This window comes from Vigna unguiculata, chromosome 10, assembly GCF_037176805.1.
Source record: "Vigna unguiculata cultivar grain cowpea cultivar isolate G323 ecotype 2 chromosome 10, ASM3717680v1, whole genome shotgun sequence".
NCBI classification, from domain to species: domain Eukaryota; kingdom Viridiplantae; phylum Streptophyta; class Magnoliopsida; order Fabales; family Fabaceae; genus Vigna; species Vigna unguiculata.
The window spans coordinates 24,330,289-24,353,037 of NC_140801.1; the positions used below are offsets into that span (position 1 = coordinate 24,330,289).

Sequence of the window (22,749 nt, forward strand, 5' to 3'; positions counted from 1 at the left end):
ATAAATATTATCCTAGTATTGGCGAACTTATTTCTTGTTAAATTTTTTACAATTTTTATATATAAATATCAATTATTTAAATTGTAAATACTAAAAATTAGTAAAAACTTAAGGAAGTGTCACAAAAACAAGAAAACTTTAAAATTTTGTAACACCATTAATCCCCTTTTAGTATTTGCAACAAGTTTATCATGAAATTTTGAGCAATTTTTATGTAGAAAACATGAATTATTTACGTTGTAAATAGTAGAAAGTAGTAAAAAAAGTTGAAAAATTGTTACCTAGAGATTGAATTTTTTAAATTTCAGAAACAAATCGCATTTAAGTATCCGCCAACTTGTTTGTTATGAAATTTTGAGATATTTTTGTACATAAAATTTAAATTATTTGAATTATAAACAGTTAAAAATAGTAAAAAGAATTAAAAAGTCTTACTAGGAGATGGAATTTGTCAAATATAAGAACACAAAATAAAATCCTAGCATTGTCCAACTTGTTTCTTGTGAAATTGTTTGCAATTTTTATATATAAAATATCAATTATTTAAATTGTAAATACTAAAAATTAGTAAAAAATTAAGGAAGTGTCACAAAAAAAAAAGAAAAATTTCAAATTCCGTAACACCATTATTCCCCTTTGAGTATTTTAATCAAGTTTCTCATGAAATTTTGAGCAATTTTTATGTAGAAAAATAAATTATTTAAGTTGTAAATTGTAGAAAGTAGTAAAAAAAATTGAAAAATTGTTACCTAGAGATTGAATTTTTTAAATTTTAGAAACAAATTGCATTTGAGTATCCGCCAACCTGTTTGTTGTGAAATTTTGAGATATTTTTGTACATAAAATTTAAAATATTTGAATTGTAAATAGTTAAAAATAGTAAAAAGAATTCAAAAAGTGTTACTAGGAGATGAAATTTGTCAAATTTAAGAACACAAATTCTATCGAAATATTGGTTAACTTGTTTCTTGTTAAATTTTTTGCAATTTTTATATAGGAAATATAAATTATTTAATTTGTAAATAGAAAAAATTAGTCAAAAATTAAAGAAGTGTCACAAAAAGAAGAAAATTTTCAAATTTTATAACACCAATAATCCCCTTTGACTATTTGCAACAAGTTTCTCATGAAATTTTGAGCAATTTTTATGTAGAAAACATGAATTATTTAAGTTGTAAATAGTAGAAAGTAGTAAAAAAATTGAAAAATTGTTACCTAGAGATTGAATTTTTTAAATTTCAAAAACAAATCGCATTTAAGTATCCGCCAACTTGTTTGTTATGAAATTTTGAGATATTTTTGTACATAAAATTTCATTTATTTGAATTATAAATAGTTAAAAATAGTAAAAAGAATTAAAAAGTCTTACCAAGAGATGGAATTTGTCAAATCTAAGAACACAAACCTATCCTAGTATTGGTCAACTTATTTCTTGTGAATTTTTTTACAATTTTCATTTATAAAATTTCGATTATTTAAATTGTAAATAGTAAAAATTAGTAAAAAATTAAAAAAGTGTCAGAAAAAGAAGAAATTTTTCAAATCTCATAACACTAATAATACCCTTTGAGTATTCGCAACAAGTTTCATATGAAATTTTGAGCAATTTTTATGTAGAAATTTTGAATTATTTAATTTGTAAATAGTAGAAAGTAGTTAAAAAAATTGAAAAATTGTTACCTATAGATTGACTATTTTAAATTTTAGAAACAAATTGCATTTGAGTATCCGCCAACCTGTTTGTTGTGAAATTTTGAGATATTTTTGTACATAAAATTTCAATTATTTCAGTTGTAAATAGTTAAAAATAGTAAAAAGAATTAAAAAAGTGTTACGAATAGATGGAATTTGTAAAATTTAAGAACACAAAATTCAATCCTAGCATTGTCCAACTTGTTTCTTGTGAAATTTTTTGCAATTTTTATATATAAAATATCAATTATCTAAATTGTAAATACTAAAAATTAGTAATAATTTAAGGAAGTGTCACAAAAACAAGAAAACTTTAAAATTTTGTAACACCATTAATCCCCTTTGAGTATTTGCAACAAGTTTATCATGAACTTTTGAGCAATTTATATGTAGAAAACATCAATTATTTACGTTGTAAATAGTAGAAAGTAGTAAAAAAAATTGAAAAATTGTTACCTAGAGATTGAATTTTTTAAATTTAAGAAACAAATCGCATTTAAGTATCCGCCAACTTGTTTGTTATGAAATTTTGAGATATTTTTGTACATAAAATTTCAATTATTTGAATTATAAATAGTTAAAAATAGTAAAAATAATTAAAAAGTCTTACAAGGAGATGGAATTTGTCAAATCTAAGAACACAAAATTCAATCCTACCATTGTCCAACTTATTTCTTGTGAAACTTTTTGCAATTTTTATATATAAAAGATCAATTATTTAAATTGTAAATACTAAAAATTAGTTAAAAATTAAGGAAGTGTCAAAAAAAAAAGAAAATTTTCAAATTTCGTAACACCATTATTCCTATTTGAGTATTTGAATCAAGTTTCTCATGAAATTTTGAGCAATTTTTATGTAGAAAAATAAGTTATTTAAGTTGTAAATAGTAGAAAGTAGTTAAAAAAATTGAAAAATTGTTACCTATAGATTGAATTTTTTAAATTTGAGAAACAAATCGCATATGAGTATCCGCCAACCTGTTTTATGTGAAATTTTGAGATATTTTTGTACATAAAATTTCAAGTATTTGAATTGTAAATAGTTTAAAATAGTAAAAAGAAATAAAAAAGTGTTACGAAGAGATGAAATTTGTAAAATTTAAGAACATAAATATTATCCTAGTATTGGCGAACTTATTTCTTGTTAAATTTTTTACAATTTTTATATATAAATATCAATTATTTAAATTGTAAATACTAAAAATTAGTAAAAACTTAAGGAAGTGTCACAAAAACAAGAAAACTTTAAAATTTTGTAACACCATTAATCCCCTTTTAGTATTTGCAACAAGTTTATCATGAAATTTTGAGCAATTTTTATGTAGAAAACATGAATTATTTACGTTGTAAATAGTAGAAAGTAGTAAAAAAAGTTGAAAAATTGTTACCTAGAGATTGAATTTTTTAAATTTCAGAAACAAATCGCATTTAAGTATCCGCCAACTTGTTTGTTATGAAATTTTGAGATATTTTTGTACATAAAATTTAAATTATTTGAATTATAAACAGTTAAAAATAGTAAAAAGAATTAAAAAGTCTTACTAGGAGATGGAATTTGTCAAATATAAGAACACAAAATAAAATCCTAGCATTGTCCAACTTGTTTCTTGTGAAATTGTTTGCAATTTTTATATATAAAATATCAATTATTTAAATTGTAAATACTAAAAATTAGTAAAAAATTAAGGAAGTGTCACAAAAAAAAAAAGAAAAATTTCAAATTCCGTAACACCATTATTCCCCTTTGAGTATTTTAATCAAGTTTCTCATGAAATTTTGAGCAATTTTTATGTAGAAAAATAAATTATTTAAGTTGTAAATTGTAGAAAGTAGTAAAAAAAATTGAAAAATTGTTACCTAGAGATTGAATTTTTTAAATTTTAGAAACAAATTGCATTTGAGTATCCGCCAACCTGTTTGTTGTGAAATTTTGAGATATTTTTGTACATAAAATTTAAAGTATTTGAATTGTAAATAGTTAAAAATAGTAAAAAGAATTCAAAAAGTGTTACTAGGAGATGAAATTTTTCAAATTTAAGAACACAAATTCTATCGAAATATTGGTTAACTTGTTTCTTGTTAAATTTTTTGCAATTTTTATATAGGAAATATAAATTATTTAATTTGTAAATAGAAAAAATTAGTCAAAAATTAAAGAAGTGTTACAAAAAGAAGAAAATTTTCAAATTTTATAACACCAATAATCCCCTTTGACTATTTGCAACAAGTTTCTCATGAAATTTTGAGCAATTTTTATGTAGAAAACATGAATTATTTAAGTTGTAAATAGTAGAAAGTAGTAAAAAAATTGAAAAATTGTTACCTAGAGATTGAATTTTTTAAATTTCAAAAACAAATCGCATTTAAGTATCCGCCAACTTGTTTGTTATGAAATTTTGAGATATTTTTGTACATAAAATTTCATTTATTTGAATTATAAATAGTTAAAAATAGTAAAAAGAATTAAAAAGTCTTACCAAGAGATGAAATTTGTCAAATCTAAGAACACAAACCTATCCTAGTATTGGTCAACTTATTTCTTGTGAATTTTTTTACAATTTTCATTTATAAAATTTCGATTATTTAAATTGTAAATAGTAAAAATTAGTAAAAAATTAAAAAAGTGTCAGAAAAAGAAGAAATTTTTCAAATCTCAAAACACTAATAATACCCTTTGAGTATTCGCAACAAGTTTCATATGAAATTTTGAGCAATTTTTATGTAGAAATTTTGAATTATTTAATTTGTAAATAGTAGAAAGTAGTTAAAAAAATTGAAAAATTGTTACCTATAGATTGACTATTTTAAATTTTAGAAACAAATTGCATTTGAGTATCCGCCAACCTGTTTGTTGTGAAATTTTGAGATATTTTTGTACATAAAATTTCAATTATTTCAGTTGTAAATAGTTAAAAATAGTAAAAAGAATTAAAAAAGTGTTACGAATAGATGGAATTTGTAAAATTTAAGAACACAAAATTCAATCCTAGCATTGTCCAACTTGTTTCTTGTGAAATTTTTTGCAATTTTTATATATAAAATATCAATTATCTAAATTGTAAATACTAAAAATTAGTAATAATTTAAGGAAGTGTCACAAAAACAAGAAAACTTTAAAATTTTGTAACACCATTAATCCCCTTTGAGTATTTGCAACAAGTTTATCATGAACTTTTGAGCAATTTATATGTAGAAAACATCAATTATTTACGTTGTAAATAGTAGAAAGTAGTAAAAAAAATTGAAAAATTGTTACCTAGAGATTGAATTTTTTAAATTTAAGAAACAAATCGCATTTAAGTATCCGCCAACTTGTTTGTTATGAAATTTTGAGATATTTTTGTACATAAAATTTCAATTATTTGAATTATAAATAGTTAAAAATAGTAAAAATAATTAAAAAGTCTTACCAGGAGATGGAATTTGTCAAATCTAAGAACACAAAATTCAATCCTACCATTGTCCAACTTATTTCTTGTGAAATTTTTTGCAATTTTTATATATAAAAGATCAATTATTTAAATTGTAAATACTAAAAATTAGTTAAAAATTAAGGAAGTGTCACACAAAAAAAGAAAAATTTCAAATTTCGTAACACCATTATTCCTCTTTGAGTATTTGAATCAAGTTTCTCATGAAATTTTGAGCAATTTTTATGTAGAAAAATAAATTATTTAAGTTGTAAATAGTAGAAAGTAGTAAAAAAAATTGAAAAATTGTTACCTAGAGATTGAATTTTTTAAATTTTAGAAACAAATTGCAATTTAATATCCGCCAACCTGTTTGTTGTGAAATTTTGAGATATTTTTGTACATAAAATTTCAAGTATTTGAATTGTAAATAGTTAAAAGTAGTAAAAAGAATTCAAAAAGTGTTACTAGGAGATGAAATTTGTCAAATTTAAGAAGACAAATCCTATCCAAATATTGGTTAACTTGTTTCTAGTTAATGTTGTTGCAATTTTTATATATAAAATATAAATTATTTAATTTGTAAATAGTAAAAATTAGTAAAAAATTAAAGAAGTGTCACAAAAAGAAGAAAATTTTCAAATTTTATAACACCAATAGTCCCCTTTGACTATTTGTAAGAAGTTTGTCATGAAATTTTGAGCAATTTTTATGTAGAAAACATGAATTATTTAAGTTGTAAATAGTAGACAGTAGTAAAAAAATTGAAAAATTGTTACCTAAGGATTGAATTTTTTAAATTTCAGAAAAAAATCGCATTTGAGCATCCACGAACCTGTTTGTTTTGAAATTTCGAAATATTTTTGTACATAAAATTTAAATTATTTGAATTGTAAATAGTTAAAAAAAGTATTACCAGGAGATGAAATTTGTCAAATTTAAGAACACAAATCCTATCCTAGTATTGGCCAACTTGTTTCTTGTGAATTTTTTTACATATTTCATTTTTAAAATTTTGATTATTTAAATTCTAAATAGTAAAAATTAGTAAAAAATTAAAAAAAGTGTCAGAAAAAGAAGAAAATTTTCAAATCTCATAACACTAATAATCATCTTTGAGTATTTTCAACAAGTTTCATATGAAATTTTGAGTAATTTTTATGTCGAAATTATGAATTATTTAATTTGTAAATAGTAGAAAGTAGATAAAAAAATTGAAAAATTGTTACCTATAGATTGAATTTTTTAAATTTGAGAAACAAATCGTATATGAGTATCTACCATTTGTTATGAAATTTTGAGATATTTTTGTACATAAAATTTCAATTGTTTGAGTTGTAAATAGTTAAAAATATTAAAGAGAATTAAAAAAGTGTTACTAGGAGATGAAATTTGTCAAATTTAAGAACATAAATATTATCCTAGTATTGGCTAACTTATTTCTTGTTAAATTTTTTCCAATTCTTATATATAAAATATCAATTATTTAAATTGTAAATACTAAAATTTAGTAAAAAATTAAGGAAGTGGCACAAAAACAAGAAAACTTTAAAATTTTGTAACACCATTAATCCCTTTTGAGTATTTGCAACAAGTTTATCATGAAATTCTGAGCAATTTTTATGTAGAAAACATGAATTATTTACGTTGTAAATAGTAGAAAGTAGTAAAAAAAATTGAAAAATTGTTACCTAGTGATTGAATTTTTTAAATTTCATAAACAAATCGCATTTAAGTGTCCGCCAACTTGTTTGTTATGAAATTTTGAGATATTTTTGTATATAAAATTTCAATTATTTGAATTATAAATAGTTAAAAATAGTAAAAAGAATTAAAAAGTCTTACCAGGAGATGGAATTTTTCAAATCTAAGAACACAAAATCCAATCCTAGTATTGTCCAACTTTTTTCTTGTGAAATTTTTTGCAATTTTTATATATAAAATATCAATTATTTAAATTGTAAATACTAAAAATTAGTAAAAAATTAAGGAAGTGTCACAAAAAAAGAAAAATTTCAAATTTCGTAACACCATTATTCCCCTTTGAGTATTTGAATCAAGTTTTTCATGAAATTTTGAGCAATTTTTATGTAGAAAAATAAATTATTTAAGTTGTAAATAGTAGGAAGTAGTAAAAAAATTGAAAAATTGTTAGTGATGAGTTCAAAATTTTGCCCTCATTTAATATTTAAATTTGGGGATTTAATTGAATTTTCAGTGCTTAAAGATTGATTTAATTAGGATTTGTGATTATTGGATTTATTTAGTATGTTTGGTAAAGGTGGTGTAAAAATTTATTTTAGTTGCATAAAATATTATTGGATATTCTAACGTTTGTTAATGCAGCTGGAATTTATTTTTGGTCATTAATAGTGTGGATTTAAAATATTCAAAGTTACAAAATAAGTCCAAAATCAGAAAATTCTGGAAAAGAATAAATCAGGAGCTAAATGCACCCTCATATTTTATTTGCACACTCCTTCTAAAGTGGACCACCAAAAACCTGTTTTGGCCCCCCAGTTTTCACTAAGTTGCACCCCTCCTACCACTTAAACTCCACTCAACCAGATCATGCCATGTGGCAATCCCCACTTTTTAAAATTAGCCAACCAGAACAAGCCACGTGTCATAATCCTCCACTCACCAAATTGACCACTCAGATCTTGCCACGTCATCATCTCCTCCATCTCACACATGAAACCCTAACCCTAATTTTCCTCCTCTCCTTCCATCACCATGAGAGCCGCCACCCTAGCCGCAATCTCGCCGGAGTTCGGAGCAGCGTTGTCACGCACACCACCACGCCTCTGCGAAGCTTCCTCGCGCACCGTCTGCAACTGCAATAGCAGCTCCACACGCATCTGTATCTCGCCGCCAGCCACCGCGACGCATCACCAACCTGCAGCGCGCATCCACCACCTCTCCACCATCAACCACCGCTCTGGAGACCACACAACAGCCAACCTGCAACAGATCCAACGACTCTGCAATAGCACATCACCACGCTTCTCTCACCTTCACGTAATCTTCTCCGCGAGCAAGATCAACCAGATTCACCACCGCAACTCCGCCACGTTCCTGCAACCTTCAGAACCAGTCCCAGCCACCATTCGCGAGTACACAGCGAGTCAGCCCTGCACCGTGCGAGTCCTTCACGCAGCAGCCATGGCAGTACCTGCACGAACTTCGAATCCACCATTTTCGCACCTCAAACCTCCACGAATCAACGACAGCGCGCAGAAAGAGCAGCAGCGCATACAACAACAACACTTTCACTATTCGTCGGAGCAGCAGCACTCCAGCGCATCTTGCACTTCACCTCGCAAACGCACTTGCACCAGAACACCGTGAGCAGCCGTCAAGCCTTGCCGGAAAACGGCAGCAGCAGCCGTCACAGCACCTTCGCAGCCAAAGTGTGAGAGGTCCTAATTCTGGAGAGAGAGTCTGCACTGCCACGTGTCAACATCTGATAGGACAGTCAAACTGGTCAACTGGTCAAAGTCAGCAGTCAACTCTGGTCAAAACTGCAAAAATGGTTAAATAAGAGGGGTAGAATTAGAAATTGGACAGGAATTAAGTTGCTAATAATTGAGACTTTAATTTGATTAGAGGTAATTACTTTAACTAAAATTAGTCAAGACTTTACTTTGATTAATTAAGTTTTCTATTTGGTGAAGAAACAAAGGAATAGACATGATTAGGCATGGTAAAATTAATTGAGACTGTACTTTGATTTAAAGTGAGGATGCTAACAAGTGAATTGAGTCTTTACATTGATTGATTTGTAAATCAACAACAATAATTAATTTAACAATAATCTCTAGATAACCAATGAAGAATCTTATTTAGAAAAAGCAGTGGAATTGACCTATTTACTATTACTGTGTTTACAATCTTCCGTGTCATTTTCTTTGCACATCAAAATCCCCCTATTTTTATAGTTGCTAGTTTTAATTGCATTTTTAAGAATCAAATATTTGAGATCAATTCTGTATTCGTTGTGAGACGACTCAGAGTTATCTTAACCCTAACTATTCTATTCACTACTAATTGGCAATACTGAAGGTGCTAAAGTAGTGGTAATTTGATCGCCTAACGACAGCGATATAAGTTACCTAGAGATTGAATTTTTTAACTTTTAGAAACAAATTGCATTTGAGTATCCCTCAACCTGTTTGTTGTGAAATTTTGAGATATTTTTGTACATAAGAATTCAAGTATTTGAATTGTAAATAGTTAAAAATAGTAAAAAGAATTCAAAAAGTGTTACTACGAGATGAAATTTGTCAAATTTAAGAACACAAATCCTATCCAAATATTGGTTAACTTGTTTCTTGTTAAATTTTTTGCAATTTTTATATATAAAATATAAATTATTTAATTTGTAAATAGTAAAAATTAGAAAAAAATTAAAGAAGTGTCATAAAAAGATAAAAATTTTCAAATTTTATAACACCAATAATCCACTTTGACTATTTGCAACAAGTTTCTTATGAAATTTTGAGCAATTTTTATGTAGAAAACATGAATTATTTAAGTTGTAAGTAGTAGAAAGTAGAAAAAAAAATTTAAAAATTGTTACCTAGAGATTGAATTTTTTAACTTTTAGAAACAAATTGTATTTGAGTATCCGCCAACCTGTTTGTTGTGAAATTTTGAGATATTTTTGTACATAAGATTTCAAGTATTTGAGTTGTAAATAGTTAAAAATAGTAAAAAGAATTCAAAAAGTGTTACTAGGAGATGAAATTTGTCAAATTTAAGAACACAAATCCTATCCAAATATTGGTTAACTTGCTTCTTGTTAAATGTTTTACAATTTTTATATATAAAATATAAATTCTTTAATTTGTAAATAGTAAAAATTAGAAAAAAATTAAAGAAGTGTCATAAAAAGAAGAAAATTTTCAAATTTTATAACACCAATAATCCCTTTTGACTATTTGCAACAAGTTTCTCATGATATTTTGAGCAATTTTAATGTAGAAAACATGAATAATTTAAGTTGTAAATAGTAGAAAGTAGTAAAAAAATTGAAAAATTGTGACCTAGAGATTGAATTTTTTAAATTTCAGAAACAAATCGCATTTAAGTATCCGCCAACTTGTTTGTTATGAAATTTTGAGATATTTTTGTACATAAATTTTCAATTATTTGAATTATAAATAGTTAAAAATAGTAAAAAGAATTAAAAAGTCTTACCAGGAGATGGAATTTGTCAAATGTAAGAACACAAAATCCAATCCTAGTATTGTCCAACTTGTGTCTTGTGAAATTTTTTACAATTTTTATATATAAAATATCAATTATTTAAATTGTAAATACTAAAAATTAGTAAAAAATTAAGGAAGTGTCACAAAAAAAAGAAAAATTTCAAATTTCGTAACACCATTATTCCTCTTTGAGTATTTGAATCAAGTTTCTCATGAAATTTTGAGCAATTTTTATGTAGAAAAATAAACTATTTAAGTTGTAAATAGTAGAAAGTAGTAAAAAAAATTGAAAAATTGTTACCTGGAGATTGAAGTTTTTTAAATTTTAGAAACAAATTGCATTTGAATATCCGCCAACCTGTTTGTTGTGAAATTTTGAGATATTTTTGTACATAAAATTTCAAGTATTTAAATTGTAAATAGTTAAAAATAGTAAAAAGAATTCAAAAAGTGTTACTAGGAGATGAAATTTGTCAAATTTAAGAAGACAAATCCTATCCAAATATTGGTTAACTTGTTTCTGGTTAATGTTTTTGCAATTTTTATATATAAAATATAAATTATTTAATTTGTAAATAGTAAAAATTAGTAAAAAATTAAAGAAGTGTCGCAAAAACAAGAAAACTTTAAAATTTTGTAACACCATTAATCCCCTTTGAGTATTTGCAACAAGTTTATCATGAAATTTTGAGCAATTTTTATGTAAAAAACATGAATTATTTACGTTGTAAATAGTAGAAAGTAGTAAAAAAAGTTGAAAAATTGTTACCTAGAGATTGAATTTTTGAAATTTCAGAAACAAATTGCATTTAAGTATCCGCCAACTTGTTTGTTATGAAATTTTGGGATATTTTGTACATAAAATTTCAATTATTTCAATTATAAATAGTTAAAAATAGTAAAAAGAATTCAAAAGTCTTACCAGGAGATGGAATTTGTCAAATCTAAGAACACAAAATCCAATCCTAGTATTCTCCAACTTGTTTCTTGTGAAATTTTTTACAATTTTTATATATAGAATATCAATTATTTAAATTGTAAATACTAAAAATTAGTAAAAAATTAAGGAAGTGTCACACAAAAAAAGAAAATTTTCAAATTTCGTAACACCATTATTCCTCTTTGAGTATTTGAATCAAGTTTCTCATGAAATTTTGAGCAATTTTTATGTAGAAAAATAAATTATTTAAGTTGTAAATAGTAGAAAGTAGTAAAAAAAATTGAAAAATTGTTACCTAGAGATTGAATTTTTTAAATTTTAGAAACAAATTGCATTTGAATATTCGCCAACCTGTTTGTTGTGAAATTTTGAGATATTTTTGTACATAAAATTTCAAGTATTTGAATTGTAAATAGTTAAAAGTAGTAAAAAGAATTCAAAAAGTGTTACTAGGAGATGAAATTTGTCAAATTTAAGAAGACAAATCCTATCCAAATATTGGTTAACTTGTTTCTGGTTAATGTTTTTGCAATTTTTATATATAAAGTATAAATTATTTAATTTGTAAATAGTAAGAATAAGTAAAAAATTAAAGAAGTGTCACAAAAAGAAGAAAATTTTCAAATTTTATAACACCAATAATCCTCTTTGACTATTTGCAACAAGTTTCATATGAAATTTTGAACAATTTTTATGTAGAAATTATGAATTATTTAATTTGTAAATACTAGAAAGTAGTTAAAAAATTGAAAAATTGTTACCTAGAGATTGATTTTTTTAAATTTGATAAACAAATCGCATATGAGTATCTACCGTTTGTTAGGAAATTTTGAGATATTTTTGTACTTAAAATTTCAATTATTTGAGTTGTAAATAGTTAAAAATAGTAAAAAGAATTATAAAAGTGTTACCAAGAGATGAAATTTTCCAAATTTAAGAATACAAATCATATCCTAGTATTGGCCAACTTGTTTGTTGTGAATTTCTTTACAATTTTCATTTATAAAATTTTGATTATTTAAATTGTAAATAGTAAAAATTAGTAAAAAATTAAAGAAGTGTCACAAAAAGAAGAAAATTTTCAAATTTTATAACACCAATAATCCCCTTTGACTATTTGCAACAAGTTTCTCATGAAATTTTGAGAACTTTTTATGTAGAAAACATGAATTATTTAAGTTGTAAATAGTAGAAAGTAGTAAAAAAATTGAAAAATTGTTACCTAAAGATTGAATTTTTTAAATTGCAGAAACAAATCACATTTAAGTATCCGCCAACTTGTTTATTATGAAATTTTGAGATATTTTTGTACATAAAATTTCAATTATTTGAATTATAAATAGTTAAAAATAGTAAAAAGAATTAAAAAGTCTTACCAGGGGATGGAATTTGTCAAATCTAAGAACACAAAATCCAATCCTAGTATTGTCCAACTTGTTTCTTGTGAAACTTTTTGCAACTTTTTATATATAAAATATCAATTATTTAAATTGTAAATACTAAAAATTAGTAAAAAATTAAGGAAGTGTCAAAAAAAAAGAAAAATTTCAAATTTCGTAACATCATTATTCCTCTTTAAGTATTTGAATCAAGTTTCTCATGAAATTTTGAGCAATTTTTATGTAGAAAAATAAATTATTTAACTTGTAAATAGTAGAAAGTAGTAAAAAAAATTGAAAAATTGTTACCTAGAGATTGAAATTTTTTAAATTTTAGAAACAAATTGCATTTGAATATCCGCCAACCTGTTTGTTGTGAAATTTTGAAATATTTTTGTACGTAAAATTTCAAGTATTTGAATTGTAAATAGTTAAAAATAGTAAAAAGAATTCAAAAAGTGTTACTAGCAGATGAAATTTGTCAAATTTAAGAAGACAAATCCTATCCAAATATTGGTTAACTTGTTTCTGGTTAATGTTTTTACAATTTTTATATATAAAATATAAATTATTTAATTTGTAAATAGTAAAAATTAGTAAAAAATTAAAGAAGTGTCGCAAAAACGAGAAAACTTTAAAATTTTGTAACACCATTAATCCCCTTTGAGTATTTGCAACAAGTTTATCATGAAATTTTGAACAATTTTTATGTAGAAAACATGAATTATTTACGTTGTAAATAGTAGAAAGTAGTAAAAAGAATTGAAAAATTGTTACCTAGAGATTGAATTTTTTAAATTTCAGAAACCAATTTCATTTAACTATCCGCCAACTTGTTTATTATGAAATTTTTAGATATTTTGTACATAAAATTTCAATTATTTGAATTATAAATAGTTAAAAATAGTAAAAAGAATTCAAAAGTCTTACCAGGAGATGGAATTTGTCAAATCTAAGAACACAAAATCCAATCCTAGTATTGTCCAACTTGTTTCTTGTGAAATTTTTTACAATTTTTATATATAAAATATCAATTCTTTAAATTGTAAATACTAAAAATTAGTAAAAAATTAAGGAAGTGTCGCACAAAAATAGAAAAATTTCAAATTTCGTAACACCATTATTCCTCTTTGAGTATTTGAATCAAGTTTCTCATGAAATTTTGAGCAATTTTTATTTAAAAATTATGAATTATTTAATTGCTAAATAGTAGAAAGTAGTTAAAAAATTGAAAAATTGTTACCTAGAGATTGATTTTTTAAAATTTGATAAACAAATCGCATATGAGTATCTGCCATTTGTTATGAAATTTTGAGATATTTTTGTACTTAAAATTTCAATTATTTGAGTTGTAAGTAGTTAAATATAGTAAAAAGAATTATAAAAGTGTTACCAAGAGATGAAATTTGTCAAATTTAAGAATACAAATCATATCCTAGTATTGGCCAACTTGTTTCTTGTGAATTTTTTTACAATTTTCATTTATAAAATTTCGATTATTTAAATTGTAAATAGTAAAAATTAGTAAAAAATTCAAGAAGTGTCACAGAAACAAGAAAATTTTCAAATTTTATAACACCAATAATCCCCTTTGACTATTTGCAACAAGTTTCTCATGAAATTTTGAGCAATTTTTATGTGGAAAACATGAATTATTTAAGTTTTAAATAGTAGAAAGTAGTAAAAAAAGTTGAAAAATTGTTACCTAGAGATTGAAATTTTTAAATTTTAGAAACAAATTGCATTTGAATATCAGCCACCCTGTTTGTTGTGAAATTTTGAGATATTTTTGTACATAAAATTTCAAGTATTTGAATTGTAAATAGTTAAAAATAGTAAAAAGAATTCAAAAAGTGTTACTAGGAGATGAAATTTGTCAAATTTAAGACCACAAATCCTATCCAAATATTGGTCAACTTGTTTCTAGTTAAATGTTTTGCAATTTTTATATATAAAATATAAATTATTTAATTTGTAAATAGTAAAAATTAGTAAAAAATTAAAGAAGTATCACAAAAAGAAGAAAATTTTCAAATTTTATAACACCAATAATCCCGTTTGACTATTTGCAACAAGTTTGTCAAGAAATTTTGAGCAATTTTTATGTAGAAAACATGAATTATTTAAGTTGTAAATAGTAGAAAGTAGTAAAAAAATTGAAAAATTGTTACCTAGAGATTGAATTTTTTAAATTTCCGAAACAAATCGCATTTAAGTATCCGCCAACTTGTTTGTTATGAAATTTTGAGAATTATTTGAATTATTTGAATTATAAATAGTTAAAAATAGTAAAAAGAATTAAAAAGTCTTACCAGGAGATGGAATTTGTCAAATCTAAGAACACAAAATCCAATCCTAGTATTGTCGAACTTGTTTCTTGTGAAATTTTTTGCAACTTTTTATATATAAAATATCAATTATTTAAATTGTAAATACTAAAAATTAGTAAAAAATTACGGAAGTGTCACAAAAAAGAGAAAAACTTTCAAATTTCGTAACACCATTATTCCTCTTTGAGTATTTGAATCAAGTTTCTCATGAAATTTTGAGCAATTTTTATGTAAAAATTATGAATTATTTAATTGCTAAATAGTAGAAAGTAGTTAAAAAATTGAAAAATTGTTACCTAGAGATTGATTTTTTAAAATTTGATAAACAAATCGCATATGAGTATCTGCCATTTGTTATGAAATTTTGAGATATTTTTGTACTTAAAATTTCAATTATTTGAGTTGTAAGTAGTTAAATATAGTAAAAAGAATTATAAAAGTGTTACCAAGAGATGAAATTTGTCAAATTTAAGAATACAAATCATATCCTAGTATTGGCCAACTTGTTTCTTGTGAATTTTTTTACAATTTTCATTTATAAAATTTCGATTATTTAAATTGTAAATAGTAAAAATTAGTAAAAAATTCAAGAAGTGTCACAGAAACAAGAAAATTTTCAAATTTTATAACACCAATAATCCCCTTTGACTATTTGCAACAAGTTTCTGATGAAATTTTGAGCAATTTTTATGTAGAAAACATGAATTATTTAAGTTGTAAATAGTAGAAAGTAGTAAAAAAAGTTGAAAAATTGTTACCTAGAGATTGAAATTTTTAAATTTTAGAAACAAATTGCATTTGAATATCAGCCACCCTGTTTGTTGTGAAATTTTGAGATATTTTTGTACATAAAATTTCAAGTATTTGAATTGTAAATAGTTAAAAATAGTAAAAAGAATTCAAAAAGTGTTACTAGGAGATGAAATTTGTCAAATTTAAGACCACAAATCCTATCCAAATATTGGTCAACTTGTTTCTAGTTAAATGTTTTGCAATTTTTATATATAAAATATAAATTATTTAATTTGTAAATAGTAAAAATTAGTAAAAAATTAAAGAAGTATCACAAAAAGAAGAAAATTTTCAAATTTTATAACACCAATAATCCCCTTTGACTATTTGCAACAAGTTTGTCAAGAAATTTTGAGCAATTTTTATGTAGAAAACATGAATTATTTAAGTTGTAAATAGTAGAAAGTAGTAAAAAAATTGAAAAATTGTTACCTAGAGATTGAATTTTTTAAATTTCCGAAACAAATCGCATTTAAGTATCCGCCAACTTGTTTGTTATGAAATTTTGAGAATTATTTGAATTATTTGAATTATAAATAGTTAAAAATAGTAAAAAGAATTAAAAAGTCTTACCAGGAGATGGAATTTGTCAAATCTAAGAACACAAAATCCAATCCTAGTATTGTCGAACTTGTTTCTTGTCAAATTTTTTGCAACTTTTTATATATAAAATATCAATTATTTAAATTGTAAATACTAAAAATTATTAAAAAATTACGGAAGTGTCACAAAAAAGAGAAAAACTTTCAAATTTCGTAACACCATTATTCCTCTTTGAGTATTTGGATCAAGTTTCTCATGAAATTTTGAGCAATTTTTATCTAGAAAAATAAATTATTTAAGTTGTAAATAGTAGAAAGTAGTAAAAAAAATTGAAAAATTGTTCGCTGGAGATTGAAATTTTTAAATTTTAGAAACAAATTGCATTTGAATATCCGCCAACCTGTTTGTTGTGAAATTTTGAGATATTTTTGTACATAAAATTTCAAGTATTTGAATTGTAAATAGTTAAAAATAGTAAAAAGAATTGAAAAAGTGTTACTAGGAGATGAAATTTGTCAAATTTAAGAACACAAATCCTATCCTAGTATTGGCCAACTTGTTTCTTGTGAATTTTTTTACAATTTTCAGATATAAAATTTCGATTATTTAAATTATAAATAGTAAAAATTAAAAAAGTTTCAGAAAAAATAGAAATTTTTCAAATTTCATAACACTAATAATCCTCTTTGACTATTTGCAACAAGTTTCATATGAAATTTAGAACAATTTTTATGTAGAAATTATGAATTATTTAATTTGTAAATAGTAGAAAGTAATTAAAAATATTGTAAAATTGTTACCTAGAGATTGATTTTTTTAAATTTGATAAACAAATCGCATATGAGTATCTGCCATTTGTTATGAAATTTTGAGATATTTTTGTACTTAGAATTATAATTATTTGAGTTGTAAATAGTTAAAAATAGTAAAAAGAATTATAAAAATGTTACCAAGAGATGATATTTGTCAAATTTAAGAACACACTTCTCCTAGTATTGGCCAACTTGTATCTTGTGAATTTTTTTACAAATTTCATTTATAAAATCTCGATTACTTAAATTGTAAATATGAAAAAATTAGTAAAAAATTAAAAAGTGTCAGAAAAAGAAGAAAATCTCGATTATTTACTTTGTAAATAGTTGAAAGTAGTTAAAAAAATTGAAAAATTGTTACTAAGAGAATGAATTTTTTAAATTTGAGAAAGAAATCGCATATAAGTATCTGTCAACCTGTTTGTTATGAAATTTTGAGATATTTTTGTACATAAAATTTCAATTATTTGAGTTGTAAATAGTTAAAAATATTAAAAAGAATTAAAAAACTGTTACGAAAAGATGGAATTTGTAAAATTTAAGAACATAAATATTATCCTAGTATTGGCCAACTTATCTCTTGTTAATTTTTTTGCAATTTTTATATATAAAATATCAATTATTTAAATTGAAAATACTACAAATTAGTAAAAAATTAAGGAAGTGTCACAAAAACAAGAAAACATTAAAATTTGTAACACCATTAATCCCCTTTTAGTATTTGGAACAAGTTTATCATGAAATTTTGAGCAATTTTTATGTAGAAAACATGAATTATTTACGTTGTAAATAGTAGAAAGTAGTAAAAAAAATTGAAAAATTGTTACCTAGAGATTGAATTTTTTAAATTTCAGAAACAAATCGCATTTAAGTATCCGCCAACTTGTTTGTTATGAAATTTGAGATATTTTTGTACATAAAATTTCAATTATTTGAATTATAAATAGTTAAAAATAGTAAAAAGAATTAAAAAGTCTTACTAGGTAATGGAATTTGTCAAATCTAAGAACACAAAATCCAATCCTAGTATTGTCCAACTTGTTTCTTGTGAAATTTTTTGCAATTTTTATATATAAAATATCAATTATTTAAATTGTAAATACTAAAAGTTAGTAAAAAATTAAGGAAGTGCCACAAAAAAAAAAGAAAAAATTCAACTTTCGTAACACCATTATTCCTCTTTGAGTATTTGAATCAAGTTTCTCATGAAATTTGAGCAATTTTTATGTAGAAAAATAAATTATTTAAGTTGTAAATAGTAGAAAGTAGTAAAAAAAATTGAAAAATTGTTACCTAGAGATTGAATTTTTTTCAATTTTAGAAACAAATTGCATTTGAGTATCCGCCAACCTGTTTGTTGTGAAATTTTGAGATATTTTTGTACATAAAATTTCAAGTATTTGAATTGTAAATAGTTAAAAATAGTAAAAAGAATTTAAAATGTGTTACTAGGAGATGAAATTTGTCAAATTTAAGAACACAAATTCTATCCAAATATTGGTTAACTTGTTTGTTGTTAAATTTTTTGCAATTTATATATATAAAATATAAATTATTTAATTTTTAAATAGTAAAAATTACTAAAAAATTAAAGAAGTGTCACAAAAAGAAGAAAATTTTCCAATTTTATAACACCAATAATCCCCTTTGACTATTTGCAACAAGTTTCTCATGAAATTTTGAGTAATTTTTATGTAGAAAACATGAATTATTTAACTTGTAAATAGTAGAAAGTAGTAAAAAAATTGAAAAATTGTTACCTAGAGATTGAATTTTTTAAATTTCAGAAACAAATCGCATTTGAGCATCCACCAACTTGTTTGTTATGAAATTTTGAGATATTTTTGTACATAAAATTTAAATTATTTGAATTGTAAATACTTAAAAAAAGTAAAAAGAATTAAAAAAGTGTTACCAGGAGATGAAATTTGTCAAATTTAAGAACACAAATCCTATCCTAGTATTGGCCAACTGGTTTCTTGTGAATTTTTTTTACAATTTTCAGATATAAAATTTTGATTATTTAAATTATAAATAGTAAAAATTAAAAAAGTGTCAAAAAAAAGAAATTTTTCAAATTTCATAACACAAATAATCCTCTTTGACTATTTGCAACCAGTTTTATATGAAATTTTGAGAAATTTTTATGTAGAAATTATGAATTATTTAATTTGTAAATAGTAGAAAGTAGTTAAAAAAATTGAAAAATTGTTACCTAGAGATTGAATTTTTTAAATTTGAGAAACAAATCGCATATGAGTATCTGCCAACCTGTTTGTTATGAAATTTTGAGGAATTTTTGTACATAAAATTTAAATTATTTGAATTGTAAATAGTTAAAAATAGTAAAAAGAATTAAAAAAGTGTTACTAGGATATGGAATTTGTCAAATTTATAAACACCAATCCTATCCTAGTTTTGGCCAACTTGTTTGTTGCGATTTTTTTTTCAATTTTCATATATAAAATTTCGATTATTTAAATTGTTAATAGTAAAAATTAGTAAAAAATTAAAAAAGTGTCAGAAAAAGAAGAAATTTTTCAAATTTCATAACACTAATAATCCTCTTTGAGTATTTGCAACAAATTTCATATGAAATTTTGAGCAATATTTATGTAAAAATTATGAATTATTTAATTTTGTAAATAGTAGAAAGCAGTAAAAAAAATTGAAAAATTGTTACCTAGAGATTGAATTTTTTAAATTTGTGAAACAAATCGCATATGAGTATCTGCCAACCTGTTTGTTATGAAATTTTGAGATTCTTTTGTAAATAAAATTGAAATTATTTGAGTTGTAAATAGTTAAAAATAGTAAAAAGAATTAAAAAAATGTTACCTGGAGATGAAATTTGTCAAATTTAAGAACACAAACCCTATCCTAGTATTGGCCAACCTGTTTCTTGTGAATTTTTTGACAATTTTCATTTATAAAATTTTGATTATTTAAATTGTAAATAGTAAAAATTAGTAAAAAAATTAAAAAAGTGTCAGAAAAAGAAGAAATTTTTCAAATTTCATAACACTAATAATTCTCTTTGACTATTTGCAACAAGTTTCATATGAAATTATCAACACCCAATTTTGTCCAGGTGAATAAAATTGTTTTCAAAAAAAAATCCAAAAATAAATGTTAAATAAAAAGGATAAAAATAATAAGAATAATAATAAAATAGATTAAAAAATGTTTCTTTAATTTATGTTTCTAAAAATTAGAGTAAAATAAAAAAATGTATTAGATTAAAAATTTAAAAAATTAATTATTAATATTTTTCATTTTTATTAATTAAATTCAAAAAATTAAAATTAAAAAAAGAAAAAAAATATATAAAAAATAGTTTTAACCATGGGGAACATTTCTTCTGATGGTTTCAACTCCCTGATGGTTTGAACTTGCTCTAATCCACCATTCAGAACCGCTTGCCAGTTTTTGACTAATATTGATCGGATAAAAAAAATTAAGGGGGATTATTTTCCATTACAATATTGCATCCGCGCAAGCACCATCATCTTCCTCTCTAAGAGTTTAAGTCATCATCAACCATTCTTTGCACCTATTTTCACGCACTTTCATCCAAATCATTCTTCGTACATGCACAACAGTAAAGAGCAAGAAAATCAATAAGTCACGGTGAAGGTACGTTATAAATTCTTGTATTCCACTTTGGTGATTACATTGTGAGTTAAATTAAAGACCCAATGAATAGAGCTTCATCTTCATGTTACAATGGTAAATAATCAATATAAATCAATTAGAAAGGGGGGAAGGGTTAGGCTTCGAGAAGGGAGATTAAGTGTGGCGATATTTGGGATTTTTGTCAAAAAATTGATATTCGAAGCAAAAGCGAAAACAAGCGAAAACAACTCCTATTGGCGCGGCGATGGCGTCCTTGGCCGCTTTGATTGGCAGATAATTCGTGACAAGATTTGGTGCTATCTCTTGATGATTCGTGCGAACAAAATGAGGAATGAAGAGGCACCAGTGATAACCTTTGTTGTTGACGGCGATATCTTTGAAGGAACAGCAACAACGACGATTGTTGTGGTGACTCGAGATGGAGACGTTGAACATGAGGGTTACCATTTAGTGATATTTCATGCAGAGGCAAAATGGAAATGGCGTTGGCAAGGTTGTTGAGGGCGATTAGGCCGACGGCGACGACTTTGCGGTGAACAGTGGAGATGGCAGTGATGTTGTTAGTGTGCACCGTGAGTGTGGGATTGAAATTGGAGAAAATTAAGTTTGGTGTGTTAATGAAGATGGGGATAATGGACTAGGGTTTTATTGACACAATATCACTTCGTGCACCCCATAACTTAATTTCCATACCTCTCCAGATTTGCATAATAATTGGGTTATTTGGTTTCTTTTTTACTTCATGCACTCTTCAGTATAATAAACCCACAGCCCTAACATTTAGTTTTATTTTACCTTATGTACCTGCGTTTTCACTAAACACACACCTCACTCTCTTTATGCACCCCATTCCTATGTGTGTAGTTTTTCTCATTGCACCCACATACTCACTTATGCACTCTTATTTTCTATTTCCAATTTTATTGTTTTTTTAATTAAATCTCACATTTTAATAATCTCATTTTCTAAAATAATAAAAATATTTTAAAATGAAATAAAAATTAAAATAATTTTCAAAATTGATAAAAATAAGAATAAATAAAATTTAAAATTATTTTCTTTATTTTATCTTTTAGTGTCTAATCGATCGTTCGCGTCGCACGACACTTCTTTTTAAATACAAGAATTATAAAAATAGTTTTGGTATCTAATCGACTGCTCGCGTCGCATGATACTTCTTTTTAAATAAAAATTATAAAAATTGTTTTTGGTGTCTAATCGACCTCTCGCGTCGCACAACACTCCTTTTCAAAATATAAAAAATATAGAAATGTTTTGGTGTCTAATCGATTGCTCGGATCGCACGACACTCCCTTTCAAAATATAAAATATAAAAAATGTTTTTGGTGTCAACTCGGCTGCACGCGTTGAATGATACTTGTTTTCAAAAACGTCAAAAAACAATTTTAAAAATTAATTATTCTAATCAGATTTTATCAAGAACTACGTGATCCTTGATTCTCCATTGTGAATGGAGATACGTAGGAGTAGGGCAAGTCCTTGTCAGGTTCACTTCCCAAAAATCAAAAGGTTTTTCAAATCATTTTCAAATAATTTTAGAAAGAACTACGTAGCCTTGATTTCTCATTTTTTTAATGAGAATACGTAGGGCCAAGGTTTTAATCCTTGTCAGGTCCTTTTCGCTCCAAAAATATATTTGTTCAATTTATTTTCTTTTCTTTTGGGAAAAATAAATATTTAAATAAACACATCTCTTTTGCAAATTTAATTAAAGTTACCGCCTTTGGACGGGTGTTGTAGGGTGCTAATATCTTCCCTACGCGTAATCGACTCCCGGATCCTAAATTTGGTTTTCGCAGACTTTATTTGATTTTTATGGTTTTACATAGTTTTCCAGAATAAACTATGGTGGCAACTTCTAAAATCTTTTTTCGAATTAATTTATTTTTAGTTCGTCGTCTCGTCATGATTTAGGTTACGACAGATGGCGACTTTATTGGGGACCGTAGAGAGTCAAGCCTATTTAAGTGAATTTGCGAAA

At 24.6% G+C, this 22,749-nt stretch overlaps 1 long non-coding RNA gene across 1 annotated transcript; it reads left to right on the plus strand.

The window, feature by feature from the left end:
* Positions 1-20,348: 20,348 nt before the first annotated feature.
* On the plus strand, positions 20,349-21,530 carry LOC146882339 (uncharacterized). Its single transcript, XR_014984985.1, has 2 exons — positions 20,349-20,747; positions 20,871-21,530. It is a non-coding gene; the product is annotated as an uncharacterized LOC146882339 (long non-coding RNA).
* Positions 21,531-22,749: the final 1,219 nt, after the last annotated feature.